We start from the raw sequence: 14,111 nt of genomic DNA on the forward strand, positions 1-14,111 counted from the left end.
AGGAGGAGGATGGAGAGAGGTGAAGTTGGAGGCATGAGAAAGATGAGAAGGGCATTGTTTGTTTGCTTGCTGTACTAGGGAACTTGGACTTCCCCCTCATGACTATGGGGAGCCCAAAAAGATTTTAAGTGGTAGAATGTCATGATCTGATTCCCATCTGATTCCCTGGTGGCACCAGGAAGGATTGATAAGATGTGGGTAGGACTGGAGAGAGGAAAGCCAGGAAGAGGCACCTGCAGAAGTCCAGGAGGGACTCAGTGGTGACTAATCTGTGGTATGAGAGTGGAACTCAGTATTCATAGGTGGGTTGGAGAGATTTTAAGGAAGAAGAATAGGCTTTTTGACTGCTCTGTTTATTTCTGTTTAAAAAAAATAGATTAAAATTTTTCCTGCTCTATGAAGTATAATTGACAAATAAAACGGTAATATTCTTTAAGTGCACAATGTGATAAATTGATACATATATACGTTGTAAAAAGATTTCTCCCATTGACCTAATGACACATCCATCACCTCACATATATACCTTTTTTTGGGTGAAAACAATTTAAGTTCTACCCTCTCAGCAAATTTTAATTATATAACACCGTGTTATCACCATGTTATACATTAGGTCCTCAGACCTTACTCATTTTATAACTGAAAGTGTGTAATCTTTTGTGAAACTCTCCCTATTTCCCCCACTCCCCAGCCCCTGGCAACCACTTTTCTACTCTCTGTTTCTACAAGTTTAACTTAAAAATTTTTTTTTTCAAATTCTATGTATAAGTGATACAATACAGTATTTGTCTTTCTCTGTTGGCTTATTTCACTTAGCATAACACCCTCCATCTTCATCCATGTTGTTGCAAATGGCAATATTTTCTTATTTTTTAAGGCTGAATAATATTTCACTAAATACATAAAATTATTTTTATCCATTTATTTGTTGATGTGGACTTACATTGTTTCCATCCTTGGCTATTGTGAATAATGCTGCAGTGAACATGGAAGTACAGGTATCTCTTCAAGATAATGGTTTCATTTCCCTTGGACATATACCCAGAAGTGGGATTGCTGGATCATATAGTAGTTCTGTTTTTAATTTCTTGAGGAACCTCCATACTGTTTTCCAAAGTGGCTGCACCAATTTATATTCCCACCAACAGTGCACAAGGGGTCTTTTTTCCACATTCTCGCCAGCATTTGTAGTCTTTTGTCTTTTTGATAACAGATACCCCAGCAGGAGTGAGGAGCATCTTATTAAGCTTTTGATTTGCATTTCACTGATGATTAGTGATGCTGAGCACATTTTCATATATGTGTTGGCCGTTTGTATGTCTTATTTCTTATCTATTTCCTACTATTTAGGTCTCTGTGATGCTGAATAAATAAGGATGTGGCTTTCTCTGCTTTCTCCTCAATATGAACACCTCTGCTAGTGCTTTCTGCAGAAGGCCTTCTATAGAACAATACCTTTTGTGACAAGATGGATGGATTTCATATACTTGTATGAATCTGAGTGGGAAAACTTTTTCAAAGACAATGTTCAGTAGAAGGATTCCATTATTTAGATGATTTTCTTTCGGTGCCTGCCTGTTATCTCACGCCATCAACTACTCTCTGGGTACTCCAAGTGAGTTTCAAGCTTTTTGCCTGCAGCATTATGGAGGTCATTTTGGCTGTTTGTTTCATGCTCAGTCATGCTGAAAAATACCCTCCCCAAGTCTAAACTAGTGTCTCTGATGACATTTCAACAAGATCAACAGTGAGCAAACTTTGGGTTCATAAGAATCCCCTGGGGAGCTTGTTAAATAAAGAGTCCTAGAAGCTACCTTCAGGTATTCCGACTTAGTAGTTGTGGGGTCAGAATCTCCATTTTTAATAAGTGCTCCAGGTGACTTGGGAACAAATTATTTGTAATCACATTACCCCCCCCCCCAAAAAAAAACCCCTACAACCTATTCTATAATTTGTTTATATTTTACCTGATTTCTGAAGTGGAACTTAAAATAAGTCTATTACAGTAAATAATGAATAAAAACATGACTTTGCATTATATTCATTTCACTATTCTTTTTATAAGCTATAATCAATTTAAAATAATGAAGGTCTGGAGCTTGTTAGGTGAATGGTGTGGTGTTGCAGGATGTTGAATGTGGCCTTGCACGACATTTACAAATTAGACTAGCCTGACGGTAGATAGGGCAAGGCACAGTTCTGTCTTGCATGTGTTAGAAGTGGAGGTGTATTCTGGGGCAGTGAGAAACAGGGGATGTGTTCCGTAGTTAGGTGGCATCCGCATTGCCTGGGAGGTTACTAGAAATGCAATTCTCAGCCCCACCCTGATGTACTGAGTCAGATCTTTTGGGGTGGGGTCCAGCAGGCTGTACTCTAGCAAGCCCTCCAGGTGATTCTGATGGACATGGACATTGTGATTAATGGGTCTAGTGCACTTACGCCTCTCCATGGAGACTTACCTGTTTCGATTTTGTAAGTTTAGTCGTATAATCTCAAACGGTGGAATTGTTGCCTGACTTGTTTCTCTAGAATAAATTCACATCTTAGAGAGTGATTTAATTGGGATTTGGTTCTATCTAAAAAGACAAGAAAACAAAACAAAACAACAGTGCATTTGAAAGGTAGAAACTACTTTCTCTCTTAAAGCACAAGTTAGATAGAGCAATCTAGGCCTATGTGACCCTCCATGACATTAGAGACCCAGGTTCCTTTCGTTTGGTTGCGCAGTCTTACAAGCACTGCATCCCCAGATTCATGCATTACCTCTGAAGGCTGCTGTGGCCAGAGCATGTACCTCTGTGTTCCAGCCAGCAGAGGGAAGAGAATGGACACATCACAGGAAATGCAGACCCCATTGCCACTTACAGTTCATTGGCTAGAACCGAGCTGTTGGTCGTTGTTAGCTTCCTAGGAGGTGGCAATATATAGTCTTAATTAAAAAAAAATGATATACCCAGCTAAAAATTCAAAGGTTTTATTATTGAGGAAGAAGAGGAAAAGAGGAATTGGGCAAGGAGTTGGGGGATGGATTGGTTGCTTCTGCCACGGTGGGAGTCAACATGTCAGGGAAATCTACATTTCTGATGTGTGCCTTTTCTTTCTTTCTTTTTAAGCTTTACTGTCCTTATGTGAAGCTTTTAATTCATATTTTCCATTTTCCACTTTGGATTTTAATCTAGTGCTTTAATCATTCTCAATGATTTGAGGAAAAGGTTGCTTAATCTCAGGGAAGTTATAATGATGAGACAATTCTATCTATCTGTCTACATATCTATCTATCTCTATAGCTGTCTGAATGTGTACATAATGTTTCCATGACAAACTATTGCTTCTTTGCTGGTGTATGTTATGTATGTGAATATATAAGGGAATTCCCATTTTAAAAATAATGCTTCTAATGGCCCACTTTCTCAGAGTTTATGAGTTATGCCATGTCAGAGAATGATTCTAGAACCTTTAGGGAAATATCAAATTTACATGATGATATCAGTGACTTATTTTAGACAGCTTTAAATAATTCGTTTCTCATTTTTTTCCAACTTAGTATTTCCTGACATTTGAACCAGACAATGGCTGAATACAAATGTTTTATGTGCTCTTTAGTGGAGACACCTACTGTAGAATGGTTATTGAAAAACCTATGAATCATCTCCTTCTCTAAAATATTCAGTTCTTTAAGGCTGATTGCTATTAGCGGATCATATTATTTTAATTAGAAGAAAACATGGCTGCTGAAAATCAGCCGAAGGTTCTATAAATAAAAGTATCCATCCTGCAGAGTCAAATTTTAATTAACCTTTTAGCATGCCAACCTTTCCACTAGAATTTTCGGGGCTTGCAGACATTCATTTTGTTCAAAAGCCATATGGGCTATTTTTCATCTCTATGTAATCCAAATCTGTGAGAGAGCGCTCATAGAATACAAACGCACTGTTCATCAGCTGTCACTTAAATACCTTTACCCAAATGGAAAGACACCCCAATCAATGCAGCATGGTGTGGTGGAGGGGGAAATACACAAGATGGAATAAAAGAACTATCTCTTCTTTTTCCCATTTATCTCCTCATTTGAGCCACCATTTGTATCCTGACCTGCTCTGGCCTTGTTAGTGTCTTAACGACAGGCTACTTACTGGTGATTAAAGCAACGTAAGGCTGTAATTACCGGGAATCAGACAGTCTACTTTTACTCTTAGTTATTATCTACATGAAAGGTGTTTTCATAAGCTATTTGTTGGAAAATCCATATTTGACATAAATAAGCATTTTCTGCGGATTGATTTTTATGTGTTACTGTGACTACGACTGTGAAAAAATGCCAGATCAAAGTACAAAAGGTGGCTGGACCTGAATTCACTTCAGTTCCTGGTTACCAGGAAAATCAGTTTTCAGGAAAAATGTTTCTAATTGTTATGCAGTCAATGAAAGCCATCAGACACAACCATAGCAACCACTGTCAGAACCTGACCTTAATAAGCAAAGAGGCCTGATAATTAATTCAGTTTCTATGGTTATATTCAAAATAAATGTGATATTTTCTTATTTAAAATTTACAACTTTCACAACCCTCTGTGTTTATTACAGTAATCAACTGTATCAAATTTACTAAACCTACTAAAAGCACCAAATGACAAAATTGCATTTTGCAAATAGTACCATAGATCTTCAGTGGTGAATTGGTGACTCTAATTTTAAGTGGAAAACACAAGGTTGACTGAATGTTTGAAATTACTCGTCACTATGATCCTGCATTATCTGGATGCTTCTAATTCTCTGACCATTGCTTTTCTGCCTTTTGGTTATATCTCTTCCTGAAACCTGATTCCTTACAGGAAAATGCTTTGTTATCTGTATGCACACCAAGATGTAAATGTTAGTTATTGCTCTTGGGCAAGACAGAAAATTAGACAATCAAGCAAATAGTTAAAACCAAGAATTTAGTGAGTATAGAACCTTATGGAAGGAACAAAGTGAGAGTCTAGGGTGTGGGATTGAAGGAGACAGAAAAGGACAGATGTGGGTTTATACTGCGAGCGGTAGAGCCAGGAAGGTAGGCAGCTCTGACAGGGTTCCCAACATTCAGCTCTCTCTCCTCCAATCTCTAAAAACACTTCCCCTCCCCCTCACCGTAAGCCTGCTTGGTAGGCAGTCTCTGAAATGAGCCTGGATGATCCCTACCTCTTGGTATTCACACCCTTGGGTAATTCCTTCTCTAAATGGATTTAGTGACTTGCATCTATCTGATGAATAGAATACAGCAAAATTAATTGGATATGTCTTTTGTAATCAAATTTCGTAATTTGATTACAAAAGACAGTGACTTCCATTTTGCTGGCCCTCTGTCTCCTACTGGCATGCTCTTGTGCAATGTAGCTCGTTTACCCATGGACAAGCTGCAACGTTGTGCTGTGAGATGCAATATGGAGAGGTCCACGTAGTGTGAACCGAGGGAGGCCGTCTGGCCAACAGCTCATGAGGATGTGAGGCCTCAGTCTAGCAGCTGCGAAGAACTGAGTCATTCCAACAGTACTGTAAGTGAGCTTTAGGAAGGATTCTTCTCAGCTGAACCTGGGAGTTAAGCCACACCTGCACTCCTGACCCACAGAAACTGTGAGATAATTGCTATTGTTATTTTAAGCTACCAAGTTAGGGATAACTTATCACCCAGCAATAGATAAATAATAGAGCTAGACTCTGGAACAGCTATACGATCCAGCTACGCAGAGAGAAAGCAAGGAAGGGTTGGTGTGTGGAACAGAAGGGTCCTCTCAGCATACAGGCAGGGATCAGTGTCTAGAGACACAGATCAGGAGGAGACAAAAGGAAAGAGGGTGAGGGAGAGAAAAAGAGAGAGAAGTATAAAGCATAATCTTACTCAGAGGTCAGGGTTTAAACTTGAAACAAGGACGACATGGACATAATCTGAAACCTGAGAAAAACTTGGCTCTTAAGATTGGAGCAGTTTGCAGGATCTCCTGCTCCTCCTCACAGGTTACTGCAGACTTGAGGAGTTACAATTAGAGAAATAAAATCTACCATGTTCGTGATAGATCTCTCCACAAGATCCTTGGTTTAAAAACTAACAATATCTATATTGTTGCAGGACAAACAGAACTCAGACCTATGAATCACAAGTTATGAATCTCATATTTCATGTCTTATAGTTCATATTTGATTATAAAATGTTCCTTCTCCTCCGATTCATGCAGACAGCACAGGATGATGTGGGTGGAGTGTGTGTAACATTGTCTGAGGAAAGTGCACTGTGATGTGCTATCTGAAGCCACTTCCTGCAGGCGTCCCCTCTGAGATGCCTCTCACTCACAAAGCTTGGTATTTGCAGGGTATGTCACTCACAGAAAAGCTTATTTCTGCAGACATCTGTGGCTTGGCTGATAATAGCAAAGAGCTTTCTGCAGTTGTCAGCCAACACGGGATCCAGAGAATTCTCACAATTCCATCAGGGACTGTTGAGGGAACTGTTTCAGGAATATGGTGAGTGGTAATCTTAGGTCTCAGATATAAAATTTCCCCTTAGGTCTTTTGAACTGGAGGTTTTTCCAGGAAGACTTGCTTCGCGGCCTGTGCCTAGGTCCACCAAGCAAGTAGCTTTATCTAACTGACTGGTGGGCTTTCAGCACACCCCACTTATTGTGTCTTCCAGATTTTCTAAGAGATTTGATGGCAGCATGGGTGGAAGTGACACCTGTAATCAGGGTCAGCCGTCCTTTGCCCCAGCTGGTGATTTGGGCTTCCTGAAGAGAAAGACATGGCTGGATATCCTTGCTGAGGATCCACTGGGCCTGCACACGGGGTGGAGCTGAACCACACTCAGTATCACGTGCTCTAAGTGTTAGCATTTTCTCAGTATTTACTCTAGTTCTGCTTTGCTCGCAAATCTCTATAGCCAGTGGGTGAACTGAATTCTCTTCCACATCCTGACCGAGATGGAGTCACCAGTGTTGGCAGGCAAGAAGCCTGGGGGTCTACTTCACGTACAGGCCTCCAATGCCTCTGGGCTCTTGCTCCCCATATTTAAGACATGGTGCTTAATGGACACACTCTGACAACTCAGTGTAATTTAAAACATCTCTCTTGATCTGCTCATCTTCTCTTAGAACTGGGCTTCCATGGGAAGATGGGAAATGGGCAGTGTCTCCAGGTATGTCATTAGAGATCCAATTCCCAATTATAGGCGTATAAAGGTATGTTTATAAACTATCTTTGAGTATCAATTTCAACATTATCTATGACCTTCTCTCTGAGTGACAAAATTTTATTTCACCTCTACCATCTTCCTCCTTTTTTCCCCTTTCCATATAGTTTTATCACTTTTTATTTTCTATCTTGATTACCTCATAATTTTAAATAATAATGCTTAAAATTTTGTTGATTTTTCATTTATAGATTGTCTCCCTTCTTTTCTATATAGATGAGCTATTATTTAAGTTATAAGGAAACAGTTTGTCAAATTCTGGCAGAAATGCCTGTGTATATGTATATTTTTCATTATACACTCCTTTCCAACAGCTGCCTAAGAAGCGAAGGAAAATTTTGTAAATCTTTGCATGTCTGAAAATATCTGTATTCTACTCTTATCCTTAAATGAAAAAAAATCTAGATTAAAAATTATTTTCTCTCTAAATCATTGGGTGATGATTTTGAAAAGTTTGAAATAATTGTGGTTTTCATTCTTTGAATGTAATCTCTTTTCACTATTATTGATTAGGATTATTTCTTTAACATAGTATTCTGAAATATCATGACAATATGCTTTGTTTTGGATATTTAAAAAATTAATTATACTGGTAATTTTTGGTTTTTTCAATTTGTAAATGTACACTCTTTAGTTTTGAAAAAGTCTGTTTTTAAATATTTTTATGCCCATGACCTTCCTTCTAGTCTCTTATGAAACTCGTATTAGTCGGTTATTTGAGCTCTTGATTTGATTCTCTTAGTTTTAGCTTTTCTCTTACATTTTTCATCTTCTTGCCATTTATTTGCTTCTGAGATTCTGTAGAAATTTTGGTTTCAACTATGCTAACTAAGAATTTTTCCTTCTAAATATCATCCATTTTTATTGATGCAAAATTTCAGTCCCTCTGATGTATTAATTTGCATTTTGTGTTTAATTTTGAAATGTTCTTGCATTTCCTGCATTATCTTTCCTCTGAATTTCTTTCCTGGGTTTGCTTATTGGCCTCCCTCTTATATGCTGGAGGCTTTCTGCATAAGTTCCATGATTCCTGGTGACTATTTTTATTTAACAACAACGCCCCCAAAGTTTGGCTGGAAGTTCTGTGATCTCTCTGCTTATAATGGGTAGTACACTCTTGTGAAACTGGCCCAATGATGGACAGACACTCAGGTCCCCAAATTTCAAGGCAGAGAGATATCTATCTCTGGAATCTTTTAGTATCTACAGGAAAAAAAAAAAAATCTCCAGTCTTCTGCCTGGGGCCTGACCAGTGGTTTTTAGTAATCTGCATAGGATGGGGCAGAGGTCTTGAAATCAGTCTGTCATGTATACAGTAGTTCAATAATTATTTTTAAGTATGTGCCTCATTCTTGGTCTACTATGTGCCTCATATTCCAGTGATTTTATCTTCATCTGTTACCAGTGATTAAACCTTCAGTTTCTGGCCCTTGGGGTTGGGATACTTGACGAGTTGTATTCCGTGTGTGGGAATTGGGGAGGAGAATTGAGGGGGCTGGACATAGACTTTCAAGCTACCTTCCATCTCCCTCCTCCACCCACTCCCCCACAGCCTGTTTTCTGTAATTTTCTGCCCTCTTCTATCAAATGCTTCTGAATCCTGTGCTTTGCTGCGGTACTGAAAGGGCTGGTAGTGAAAACCAGCTCATTTTTTTAATCAACATTCCCCTCTTCATGCCAGTAGCCTGAGACTCTAACTACCAATGTGTTTTTACTGCTCTATCTGCTAAAATTTTTCTGAGATCTCTTGTTTCTTGATCTTGGTGCTGATAAGCATGTGTTCAGTCTGGTATTCTCAACTTGAAGCTGTCTAATATGAAATAAACTACATATATGGATACCACTTATTAAGCACTTATGTGCCAGACATTGTACCAAGCACTTTATATGTTATTCCATTTAGCATTCATCATTTCCATTTTACACATGAGGAAACTGACAATCAGAGAGATAATAAAGGTTGATATAATTATAAGATGTCCAATACAAATTTTTATTCCAATGAAAATTAAGTGTTTTACCTCAGAAACATTTAATCAACTGTAAGAAAATTGACTTATATTAGTGAGAATGTCTTTCATCCCACGAGACTAGCCTGAGCTAATGACAAGACTATGTGAATGTCCACTTATGAAAAGTTTATATCTTAGGCATTTTATATCTAATGAATGACAGAAAGTGTCACTTCAAATATATATTGCACATCTGGAAAAGAATGGATAATTTATTATTATGGATTTTTTCAAAGGGTTACTGAGGGCTTATCTGAAAGATACATATTCTTTTCAGTGTCACTTCGTTATAAATACTACCTTCAAGAGTTGAATTCTAATCTTAGTTTATTAGTGAGTGTATTACTGAAAGACATGCTATAACTTACCACATAAAGGCTATAGACCACAAGATATAAATGAATAGAAGAGGAAATTTTCTAGCAAGGAAAAGGATGTAAGTGTCCTGGGACCCATTCCCAGCAAACTCAGTCCGTTTTCTTCTCAAACAAAAAGAATCTTGATCTCATTAAACAGAATGCTTAAACCTCACGCAGTTAGTGATAGACAGTGCCCGAACTGCTGTGTGCATTGCGAGTCTTCAGAATAGCTGTAGGCTTACAAATATCCAGCTACTTTAGAAAAAGTTTTCCTTATCATTTATAAAAAATGCATCAAAAATGTTTCACCAACAATAAAAGAATTTTTCTCCTAAGGTGAAAGAATAATCAGCTTGATTCTTGCTTCCTCACTCCTACTCTTGCAATCAAACAAGCTAGAACCAGACTTGAGATGACGGCGCGTATTACCTTCAGGGACTTTTCCTAGTGGAGCGAGAGAGGCGCTCTTTTCCGTCCTATGTTTAAGAACTAGCTTCCAAAGACCCTGGAGCTAGAAACACTGGAATTTGTACTGTTCTTTTTGACTCACTGATCTCCAGTGGACAGCTTTTTAGGGGGGATGGAGTGGGGATAGGGTCTAGCATATATTTATCTATTTGTTTGTTTGCAACTTTTTATTTTGATATGCTTTCAAACTTACAGAAAATTTTCAGGAATAGTACAAGGAGCTAGCAATACCCATGTAAGCTATACTCAGATTCATTTATTTACATTTTGTCCTATTGCTTACTCTCTATGTAGTTGCATATTATTATTATATTTTCTGAATCACGTGAAGGTAAATTAGGTAAATTTTTACCTATAAATAATTCACTGTGTTTCCTAAAAACGTTTATCATAGCTACTGACGATATAGTTATCAAGATGAAGACACTTTCTTAATTTTCCCCATTCAAGATCCAAACCAGTCTCATGGATTGCATTTGTTTTTCATGTCTCTTTGATGTCCTTTAGTTTGAAACAGATCTCAGCCATACTAAATGTTTTTGGCTTTAAATTCTTGAAGGGTACAGATCAGTTATTTTGCATAATATCTCTCAATTTGAATTTCTCTGATGTTTCATTATTGTTAGTTTCAGGTTATGCATTTTTGTCAGGAACTCCACTAAAGCGATAGTTTGGCTTTCTCAGTGAATCATGTTGGAGCACACAGGACGGTATAATATTATAACACACATTCTAAAAATTCTATCAGAAAGTAAAATGACACATTAAGAAAATACGTATTGGTTTTTCTGGCAAAAATAACTCAGCCTATATACATTTTTTCTATAAAGTAAATTGTGTGCACTTGGAGTTGTACAGTGGCAGTATAGGTGTTATGGTCCTCTGCTACCAAAGTCTAACCTGGCTGGATGCTAACAGTAAGAGCTACCATTTGCTTTACTGCCTACACTTCTACATAATTTAGAATGTTTTTGTTAACATTAATTGCCTCTTTAACTTTTTTTCGGACATTAATATTTAGATACAGCATTAGCATGTGACTAAAGAGAAGCAGGTGTTGGGCAAAAGCAATTAGGCATGAAGAACACTAAACACTGTGCTCTTTTTTTTTTTTCTGCAAACTGGCCTCCTAAAGTCCATCTCCCAGAAAATAAAACAGTTTTTAAACTTTTAAATCTAAATTAAATTAGTTTATGGACACATACTGATGCTGTTTCATACAGAATTGACTCAGATGGGAAATCAAGATTGGAGCCCAGAAGGCGAGGGGTTGCCAGTAGGAAATCTGTGTTTTTAAAGTTCCCCGGGTAATTTTAACATATAGCCAAGGTTAAAAACCTGTGTGCCAACCTCTGGCCTCAGGGTCTCACCTTCTACCTTAAACTGCTTTTCCCCAAAAGAATATATGGTACCAGATTTTCAAAATAAAGGAAAAAATCATCTTCCATTTTAACATTGTGAATTAAGATTATTTAAAAAAAGCTATTTAATAATAGATTATACAGAAACACTCTAGCTGTCGTGGAAAAGCAAATAATCTACGGAAATAATTACTTAAGAACCACCGGTTGACCAAATATTTCACATTTTGTCACATACTGCATTTTCTGGGACCTTTTACTTTTCAGATAAGATTAGACAAGTAATGTCAGTGAATGTCCCCAGAGCCATTCCTGAGACGGGGAAAGCCATACACTTTGGGCAGATGTATCTCCAACTTAGAGCAAAATTACTCTCCTGCTATCTACTTTAACTCAAGTCTGTAGTAATTGATTTGATCTCTGGCAGAAGTGTTAGGAGTGCATATCAGCTGTTCCCTGTTTCTTTTTAGCTACTTGACATCTCTTCACCGTCACTGACCAAAAGTCTTCTGGATGATTCTATAGCTACTGACTATCACAAAAGACTGCCTTGGGGAAGTCATGTGGAGAATAAAACTGTATTTTCTCTTCACTCTGGAGGTGGAGTAGGGAGGTGAATTATGTGATATATAGATACGTATATATATATAATACTTTTGGCTACAAATTGGTAGTTAAATTCTGAAAACAAGGAAGAATTCTTGTAGCTCTTTTAGCGATGACTTTCCGTGAACATCTCCCCATTTTTTCATTAGATTTGCTTTCTGATAACACCAGGACTAATAAAGTATATTCATGATTCATAATTAAGGAACAACTTTAGAAATAACTATTTTTACATCGAAGTGTGGTGGAAGAAAGAAAAACGTGGTTTCCCTTTCCTTGCATACAATGTCAGAACAGCAAGCTTGCAGGCTGCTCCATCCAGAATGGCACCCAGAGGAGAGGGAGGGGGAGAAAAAGCGCCCCTATTACTGAGGCATTAGAAATCCCCCTTCAAGTAACTCCTCAAACAAAGTGAAGCTAGAGAAAGGTTTCTGAAGCCTCTGTTTCTCGAGGGGGCCTTTGCACCTTTCGAGGTAACTCTTTCACTCTGATTTCCCTTTAACGAAGCAGGTGAAAGGCCATTTGGCACCGGCGGGTTTCTTTTACCCCAGCTGCCTGTGAAGAGCGCGGTTGCCAGGCAACCAAGTCTCCGGCTCTCTTTGTGCCTACATCAGGCTAGGAAATTTGGAGGGTTTTAAAGCTGTTGTCTTTTGCAGACAACTTACACTGAAATGCCTATAGGTTTTTAGGACTATTTTTTAATTCCTTACACTGAAACTACATTATCTCTTCTAATTTTCTCTCCTTTGTAGAAGAGACTATTTAGAGTGTATATGGCTATACTTCCACAGGAAAATATCAAGACCTTGATTTCAAAATCAGAGGTAATTTACATTTTAAAAGAAGAGCAAATGAGCATCACAGCTGCGTTTCGTATGTTCCTTCCTGTCAGCTTAATTTCTTCTCCCTTCTTTTACTTTTTAAATTTTTACTTGCTTTCTTCATTTTTCTTCATTTCACCCCATTTCAGCTGTTTCTTTTATCTCTTATTTTCTCCAGTGACTTGAACTCTGTGTTAATGTATTCATCTTTAATCAATTGCTTATCCAATGAATTCCAAGCGAATCAAGCTTTTTTTTTTTTTTACAACCCCACTGGTTTATATTTTCTTCTTACTTCTGAACTCCCTTTATTATGATTTTAAATCTGTTAAGGGTTTAAAGAGGGAGGGTTAAGGGGAAATAACTGACAAAATATTCTCAGGTGTTATGTGGACTTGCTCCTGACACAGAAACCTGCACCACTGCTCTCTGAGCTCCCAGCGTGGCCTCTCTGCTTGTCCTTTATGGTAGTCCTCTTGGCGCATTCCATTAACCTTGAACCCACAGAGTTCTCCAAGGTATTTTGGTCCTACATTAATGTAGGACATTGTCTTACATACTTAATATTAGGAAGATATTTCATTGAGTGCCATTCAGTTTTAAAAGACATGAAAAGGCTATGCTTCCTTTTGTTCTATATCTCTGAGTCTGGCAATGACTCATAAAGTAAATAAGAGCAAATTGGCCCAGCTATGCTTTTACTATCAGTGCTGACTCTGCTGCTGCAAGGGAGATAACACCTGGTAATGAGCTAAGAAACGAGATCAGAGTTCTCCTGAAAAGATGTACACTCAAGACAGTAATGCATTTCAAACTTGGACACCTTTGGTGATTCCCCCACCTCCCCAATCAAAACAACCCTCAAGCATCCTGATATTTATCACCGTGAGGTAACAAGTAGTTTAAGGATTTTGGTTTATTTGCTCACTGCAGACTCGTTATAATACAGTAGTGGACCTACTCAACGTCATTGCCTGAAAATCCACTCTTGCAGATAAATACGTCTGTTAGAATTGTTAAAATAAAATGAAAATTGGGCTTAATTGTTAACATACTTACTGTTGTGACTTTGAGTTAGTAGGCATGCAACCAGTCACATATATTTCTGGAACTTATAAGTACAAACTTCTCCCTCTGTGATTCAATATTATGGTCTTCCATATTTGCTGTGAAAAACATAATAGAAGTGTTATATCCTTCTCTGTATGGTAAAATCAGGGTACTGTATTATAGTATGCCAGAAGGCAGGAGGTATGAACTTTAATATG

The 14,111-nt window shown here is 37.9% G+C and overlaps 1 long non-coding RNA gene across 4 annotated transcripts in view; it reads left to right on the forward strand.

The window, feature by feature from the left end:
- Nucleotides 1-14,111, forward strand: part of LOC105092261 (uncharacterized) — a 231,035-nt gene that overhangs the window by 53,759 nt on the left and 163,165 nt on the right. Inside the window, exon 1 of one of the 4 annotated variants that reach the window (XR_010381305.1) lies at nt 6,365-6,495. The exons of the other annotated variants lie outside the window; for them this stretch is intronic. This is a non-coding gene — a long non-coding RNA (uncharacterized LOC105092261). Of the gene's footprint in view, nt 1-6,364; nt 6,496-14,111 lie in introns of those variants that run through there. 4 annotated transcript variants of the gene reach the window in all.

The sequence above is a fragment of the Camelus dromedarius genome, chromosome 6 (genome assembly GCF_036321535.1).
Source record: "Camelus dromedarius isolate mCamDro1 chromosome 6, mCamDro1.pat, whole genome shotgun sequence".
NCBI lineage: Eukaryota > Metazoa > Chordata > Mammalia > Artiodactyla > Camelidae > Camelus > Camelus dromedarius.